This window comes from Gavialis gangeticus, unplaced genomic scaffold (assembly GCF_001723915.1).
Source record: "Gavialis gangeticus isolate Ggan-Ray unplaced genomic scaffold, GavGan_comp1, whole genome shotgun sequence".
Taxonomy (NCBI): Eukaryota; Metazoa; Chordata; order Crocodylia; family Gavialidae; genus Gavialis; species Gavialis gangeticus.
In genome coordinates, this window is record NW_017729030.1 from 7545189 (window position 1) to 7553180 (window position 7992).

At 45.7% G+C, this 7992-nt stretch overlaps 1 protein-coding gene across 4 annotated transcripts in view; it reads right to left on the reverse strand.

The window, feature by feature from the left end:
- Positions 1-7749, reverse strand: part of ACSL1 (acyl-CoA synthetase long-chain family member 1) — an 87153-nt gene extending 79404 nt beyond the window's left edge. For 2 of the 4 annotated variants that reach the window (XM_019521911.1, XM_019521908.1), the window contains exons 1-2: positions 7641-7749; positions 6533-6695 (exon numbers count right to left, since the gene is read on the reverse strand). The gene's annotated coding sequence lies outside the window, so the exon portion shown is untranslated. Of the gene's footprint in view, positions 1-6489; positions 6696-7640 lie in introns of all 4 variants that reach the window. The other 2 variants (XM_019521909.1, XM_019521910.1) reach the window with 2 other exon arrangements.
- Positions 7750-7992: the final 243 nt, after the last annotated feature.

Sequence of the window (7992 nt, forward strand, 5' to 3'; positions counted from 1 at the left end):
GTCCCCCTCACCATATATCCAACTACCACTACCTAAACCCCTGCGCAAGCAAACCCTCCAGGCAATTCCAGCCATACTTCCCAACTGCCATTTACACCCAGGTATAAGAAACCACTGCACTTCCTTCATTCATCCTACCACCTGCCCATCCACTTTTTAAAAGGACAGAGCCAAAAGCATAGTAAGAACAGCTTTATCAAAACACAGGGGAGCTCCCTAACCACTAGGCTAGACTGAGCTGGGTGCAGTATTCCCCCCCAGGTTCAATAGGATTCAAGTTTCCCCTCGTCTAGTCCAGCATAGCCTAGCCTGCCAGCTACAGCTCTCTCCTCCACCAGAAAGTTGTACCTTTGAACCACTCAGGCTGAGAAAAACCTAGAAGCCAGATCCTCTACTTTTAAAGAGGTATTTGAATACCTCTTGTGCCATGCAGAAGCTGACAATCCTGCCGCCTTTAAGAGAGAACAGCGGTGCTAGACTCCATGGTATTTTCATTAGGTAAGCTCAGATCACCTGCTGGGCTGGGGCTTAGATGACTTTGATACCAGGATGCATGGTTAGCAAATCATAAAGTAACCTTAAGAAAGCTAAATGTTTGGCTCAGCTACGTGCCCAAAACAAGGTTACCTTTGTGGGGGACATGCATCACTCCTTAAGCATCTAGGTTTGAGAGTACTCTTCGACAACCAGAGGGGATGCCTAAATTGCTTTCTTGAATTTAAGCACCTATATTTGTTTGTGACTTTTGCTCTCTTTCCTTCCTAACTTTGTACTAAAAAAAAAAAAAAAAAACCACCCAAAAACCGATGAATGTTTTACTCAGTCAGCACCTTCTTAAGATGTGTGCTTCCATCCCCCTATCACAGGGCTGGCAAAAATACAGCCTGGGGGCCAGATCCGGCCCACCAGCCCATTTTATCCAGCCCACAAAGCCCCTAAAAAACATTTAGAAAATTAATATTTATTAAGATTTTTCTCTTCCCTAGCCTACCCACTAGATAACAAGTTTGCTGATCAAAGGCTGGCAAGAAACAAAAGCGTTTGTCTGAAGACAAAGCTGAGTTTGTCAGTGTTGAAAATGTGAAGTTGTGGCAAGACAAGGATAGGTGGCCTACTTCATATTAGCTTGCTAAGAGTACTATTACCTTGACACTACAAAGTTGCAGAGCATGAGGACATGACAAGTAGCAGAATCCTTATCTAGAGAATGCAAGGCACAACAAAAAGATCCTAAGTAACAAACACTTATGTCCTTCAAGCCCTTAAGACGGAGATGGGTCTAGAGTAGAAATTGATCCAAGACCTCCGAACCTTTACCGAAGGCAGTGAATACCAAGATGTTTCTAACTGTCCCCTGGTTCATATGAGCTACTTCTCTCATGTTACTCTAACCCTTCTGCCAAAACCCTGCCACAAGAGCTATTTAGAAGATACAAGTCACCATCTAAAAACTAGTAACTTTAGGCAAACAGCATAAGTTTTCAATCCTGGCTGGACAGACAAAATTTGCTTTTCTATCTGTGAAAGTGTCCCTCCAACCAACGTCATATTAAATTGTTAAAAAGGTTGACTAGGCAGATAAAGAAAGCTCCCTTCAGACACACACAAGAAAATACTGCAGCATCCAAGACTACAGTACAGCCTGTGTCTTGAAGCAGCAATCCAAGTTGGCAAGATGCGTTCATTCTTTGCTCCTCCTACTCACAGTAGTACAATGGTCTATTTACAAAGGGCTGCAAGCTCTCCTATTGTCTATCAATAACCAGACATCATTCGAGTGTAATGAAAGAAAACAGGAGAGCAGCAGTCATCTTTTTTTTTTTCTTGCAACAGAGAAAAGAACCAATTACTTCTCTTCCTCTGTATTTAGAGAAGCAAGACACTAAGCAGAGGTTGATCACATTAAAGGATGTTTCATGGGTTAAAACAGTAAGGGTGGGGTTGGAATTAGATGCATTGCTCTACTTCCATTAGTGCCCTCCCGCCAAACTGCTTCCAAGAGATCGAGTGGGATTTACAAAGTTAGTTTCCTACCTTCTGTACTACAGGGGGTGGCCAAAATCACTTTAAGGGTATTGGCCTATGTTTAGGGTAAAGTGGATGTGCCATTTCACCAGTTACACTGCAAGATATCCCAACAATTCGCCTTTCCAGTTTCTTCACTTGAACTGCTACAACTTGCACTACACAATTCCCAAGACATCTCTTGATTGCTCAAGGTCACAGGCTACAAAAACATTGCATTTGTCCTGGAATAAACCATTTTATCTCAGGATAAAATGCAATTGTTCAGACATCCAATTCCACTGTGCCAGGACAAAACCTAAGAAGGTTCACAAGACAAGAACTGCTAACAGTTAGTACCAAAACACTGCAAAGTGTCTGAATGGATATCCTGGGATTGCACCATTGAATCAGTGGCAGAAAACTGCTGGTGCATTCAGCGACTCACTAGACCCCGACTGGAAGGGTGATGCATGTACACACATTCTGAAACTCTTCTGTTACAGGACAAAAACAGACACAGCTTGCCCTGGGACAAATGCTCTCCTCATTCTCATTCTGCCTCAGGCTGGTGATAAATATTGCGAGTGCAGCATAATGTTGAAGCCTAATGGAAGAGAAGAACATTAGAGAGGGTGCTACAGACACCCCCAGGTAGTGTTTAAAATCTAAAATAATCTAGCCTTTACAATTAACCAATCACTTATGAAAGTGTTTCTCTCCCACACCCCTATCCCCCCCCAAATTCCTTCTCCTACTCCAAAGGGTTGTAGGAGACTAGTCAAGTGCAGTGACAAGCAAGGGCCTTAAGAGTGCCAAAACAGCTAGAGCAGAGCTGTCCAACTGGCAGCCCATGGTCAAATCCAGCCCAAGGGGTTAGCCTGAAGCACCCCCAGGTCCAAGCGTTGCTCCCCCACTACTCTCCTGGTGCTGTTGGACTCTCCCTCAGCTAGGCAGCTTGAGGCGGGGTGGGAAGGGAAGAGGGAAGAAGAGACATGGGGACCCCACGGGGAATGACGAGGCATAGTATGATGTTGAGGTGGGAGAACCTCCAGGAGCATGGCATGCAGGGCATTGGCAAAGTGCAGCCCACAGTCACTCAGAAGTTGAACAGCCCTGAACTAAAGGAAAGAGGAACCAAGTCACCTGCTGAACCAGTAGCAAGGAGGGCAGGCAGCCTACAAGCCAACATAGCATAAAATAATGTTCATGTGTTATGCGGACATAGGCTCCACAGTACTGCACCACAGGGTTGCTCTACTCTGCTCACGCATCAGGTCCATTGATTTCATATGGCTTTCTGAATTTAATGTAGGACTTGCTCATGCTTGTAATAGAGCAAATGTCAATCTGAGAAAGTTAAGTTGATCATGACAACTCATGAACAGTTAGACTTTCCTCAGCATTACATCTAACAAAACAGCAAAGTCCTTAGATCGCCTTCCACTTTTATAGTCATGCATTTCAAGGCAGTTTCTCCTGAAGTTACAGGATGGCACCTTTATATTTAACATCAAAATAATGCCCATAAATATTATGGAAAGGTCACTCAAGTTCTGGAAGAGTGACCTGTGTCAATTATGCCCAAGAGCCTTTTGTGCATGTTAAACTGTCGGATGGAACTAACAGCACCACACTAAAAATAAATAACCACTTAAGTGCTTCTTATTATAAATCACTGATTTGTTTTTGTTCAGGAAAACGTCTCATCCTGACATACTTTTGAGTATGCCAAGCCGCTGAACAGTCCCACCAGGATAATGATTAATAGGAAAAAAAAAAAACAAAAACTTATGAACAGCCATTTTGGTGTCAGAATCTATTATTCCAGTTGGAGGTGCTGATTTCTAAAGTTTATTCTCAGATCCTGTAGCTAAACTTTTTCCCATTCAGCTAAAATCAGATGCACAGTGTAGCCCTACACAGCAGGGCTTGCTTGGTGGCACACACCAGTAGTCTAACTAGACTGTGGTATTTTAACAATTTCAGCAGCTTCAGGAAAGAGTACATCAAGCAACAATACTGCCCAGCTGATCATTTGAGACTGTTCACGAGCAGCACATTCTTGCACAACTTATCACCTCCAGTTTAATGCAAAAGTAAACCAATTCAGTCAAGTCAAAGTTAAATTATAACAAGATACCTTGTTTTCACATGTTTGCACTGCAGTCTCTAGAAAGAAGTCAAGCATTATGGGACCACTCTTCCTCACTATCAAGTGGTCTGACCTCTATCCGTAAGCCTAACATCAGCGATTCTTACTCATGGTGCTGCAAGACCCTTAAGTGCTGTGTAAACACCCACACACAATTCATAATGTTAAAAAAATTCTGTCCTGCTGTGGTGGTTCTGATGTTTTTGCATAACTGCTCTATTTGTTTCTTCTTCAGAAGACTGAAAGCCAAGAGCTGGCATTTTCAGAATGGTGCCACAAGTCTAGTAATTCTAGTATTGAGACAAGAAGCAGGTTGGCCAGCTTCTTTCCTGTATAGGAGAAACCCAGCATTCCTTTGCCCCAATGCTGATATGCAATGTTTTACTTCCTCCCAAAAACTACACTGCAGTGAGTATTTAATTTTTTAGTTAGCTAGAACAAGTCTATGCCATGAAGGGGAGCACAAAGAGGCCTCCCCTTTAAAAGGGTGAATATACAAGTTACTGGCAGGCTAAGAAGCCTACAGTTTCCGCATTCAAGGACTGCTGCTCATGCTGAGCACTGGACATCTCTTCTGTCCCCCCTTTCTCCTCCACAAAAAAAAAAACACACAGAATCATTTTACAAGACAGGGCCTTAGCAGAAATGGTCATCCTCCTGGGCAAGTCGGCCACTGAGAGGAGTCTTGGGTCCAAGGAGAATATTGTTTTTGCTTGTCAGTAAGCAAGAAAATTTGTCTCAGGGTTAAAAATATTTATCAAACAGCAGTTAAAGTGAGCTATCAGACTTGGTAGCTTGTGACAGCTTAATTTTCAACAGTCTTCACCCAAAAAGCATTTCTGCAATTGTGCATTGCAGAAAATAAGAACATAGCCTCCAGCACTGTCAGCCATCCTAGTTTCAGAGGTCAACCTGCAAGCCCCTCCACTCAGGCAACAAGGCTTAAGGTTTTTTTACGTGCTGTCTCATGCACCACCTTGCACTTACAATTGGCCAACCCACTTCTCCCATTTGCAAGGGCACTTTTGGGGTAGTTATATTCACCAGTTATATGCAATGTATTAAGTATTTTACATAGAATTAATATAGCCTGAAGCCAGAATATGTAACCAAACCATTCTCAGGCCACCAAAAGCCAACAGAGCTGATGTGCAGCAAAACACTTGCTTGCAATTCACAGGCAGAAACAGGGTTTGGGAAGCTACTAGCTTCCTGCTTCAGTTAAGTATACTTAATGGATTTCTTAAACCCTACTCTTAAATTCCGACGTGCATTTTAGCCCATTTCTATTGTCTTCATTCAGTGCAATTCATCTTTCAAGACTACCCAAGACTAATCTGTAGCTTTCTTTTTGGTTACTAACAATGCACATAATTTAAACACATTTACAAATCCTAACAAGCCACATGAAGTTTGTCGTTTTGCAATGGCAAGTGTTACTTGCAGAAGGATCCATGCATACTACCCCCCTTCCCCCCACAAAAATCACCACCAATAAGGAACTCATACCTCCCTCCTTCTCCTTCCCCACACAGCAGATTGGTAAGTCACACTTAGGAATCTGAACATAAGGAATTAAAGCAAAACTAAAATTACAAGAAAAGCTTCCCCCCATTCTTTCCCCTTTGAATTATTAGGTTTAGTGTGCTCCCCTAGATTAACTTGTTATTTGTCTTTGAGGCAGGAGCTAGCACCCTTTTGCTTGTGTGAAATCAATGACCTAGTTACAACCTCATGTTTGTAAAGTTAGTTGCAAAGCAAACCTACAAGTTTAGATTTAGATTTATTCACTGCAGTTGTCAAATGTGGCTCAGACCATTTGCTCAAGGGTCTGACTGGGCAACATTATAGATGGTAACTAAGCATTCCGCTTTGTCCTTCCATCAACCACCGTTTGAACTTTTTTATTTAAAAACAAACAAACAAACAAAAAACAAACAAACCCTGAACATCCCACTTGTTATGACTGAGGAATCTTAAGTCTGGACTTGCAAGAACCACTTACCAACAGAAGTGCTCCAACATAACAAGTAACATAGAATGCAAGAGAAGCTATTCAATTACCTGGTACTGTTATTGCCCAACACAACATCAATGAATATGAATCTGTGCAATCCTATGCAGCCTACAGCATGCACATACCTAAAGACTACTCGGATCACTTGGGAGCGTACCCTCAAACTACAAGCATGTCGGTACTGCTCAACTGGTTTAAGAACAGGTTTAGAGACTACTTATAGCAAATGAGAGCTTAAGCCACTTTGGAAGGCTTTACGATCTAGGTACAGTCACAGAGAGGGCTTGATATGGCACTGCTTTTACACTTCAACCTTTCTAATCACAAGATCTGAGCAGCTCATCTTGTAGAGGCACCTTTGGATCCAGCCCTTCCCCCGTCAGGTGTGTCAGTCAAAATAGAGTCCAATATGCCAGAAAGCCCACTGCAGACAGCGATGCAGAAATTCAGAAGACTGTTCAGCAATTATAAAGATGCACTCCTGTTGAACAGCTGAAGTTGAAGATATTGTGCTGGTGCCTTCAAAAAAAAAAAACAAAGAAAAACAAAACAAAAACAAAAAGACAGCATCAAGTCAGAAGAAAGCTTAAGTTGCTGATTCAGTCCAATAGTGCAGACACTACAGCTGGAGAGTTTAAGATTACAGGCACTAGGAAGCATAATTATAAGCCTACCATCTTAAACCCCATTTTCCTTACTCCACATCTGGATTTGTACTTTTGACAACTCCTGGAAGGTCCCATGCATGACATGGGGTGCAACAACCCAGAGAGTAACACATAAACAGTGGCTCGCTAGTTAAGTCAAGTGACTAGCTGGCAGCTCCTTCTTCTCCCTGGTTGGAAACAGCAGCCCTGGGCAACCTGCAGCAGGCACATCCCCAGCCAGTCAGGCCCTGAAACCAGCCACTCCAAACCCTGCCATCAGCCTCCCTCCACCTGGCTCCCTTCGTGGTAAAACAGCCCCACCAGGTCCGCAGGAGAGGGGAAGGGAGGGGAGCTGGCTCTCCTCTGGCATCACCACAAACAAGGAGCTTGTTTTTGCCAGCTCGCTCCACCACTGCCTTTAAAGATGGCTCCAAGGCAGCTTACCCCGAGCCCCCCATCGGGCAAGGAAGTGCCACTGGGAGCAGCGGGGACCTGCACTCCCTTGGGCTGGGGGCACAGGGGGACACTGAGGCTCGGGAGGGCTGCAGTTAAGATGCGAAAGCTTCGTGAGCGCGGGCCAGGGGAAGAAGCACCGTTACCGGCATCCCCTGCTCCAACTCCCCCAGCCGCGGCGAAAGGGCCCCCCTCCCGGGCCTTGTCGGCTCCCTCCCTGCCCTCTCAGAGAGACGAGGCCGGACCCGCCCCCAACGGCCCGCGGCGCCCGCAAGCGGCAACACCCGACCCGACCCAGCCCAGCCCGGGAGGAGGCGCACGGGGAGCAGCCACCCGGATAACGGCAGCTAGAGCGCGCACTCACCCGCACGGACACCACCCACAACGCTCTGCAGCCCCAGAGCCAGCCCGGCCTATTTAAGCCTCCCACAGCGCTGCCTGCGTGACGCGCACACCGCGTCCGGCTGCGGCTGCGCAGCGCGCACGGGAGACAGGGCACAGCAGAGCACCGCACCGGGGAAAGTGGTGTGCTAGGACCCAGCTGGCTGCTTGGCGGGGAGCCCAGGCGGGGCAGGGGGCGGGGCGGCTCCGTCGGCCGCAGCCAATGGCGAGGGCGCGGGGGCGAGGCTGCCTCTGACTGGGGGTGACGCCTGCGAGGCGCCCCTGGAAACCTGCGGGAAAAGCGGTCCCTCAGCGGAGGGGGATGCAGGGATCTG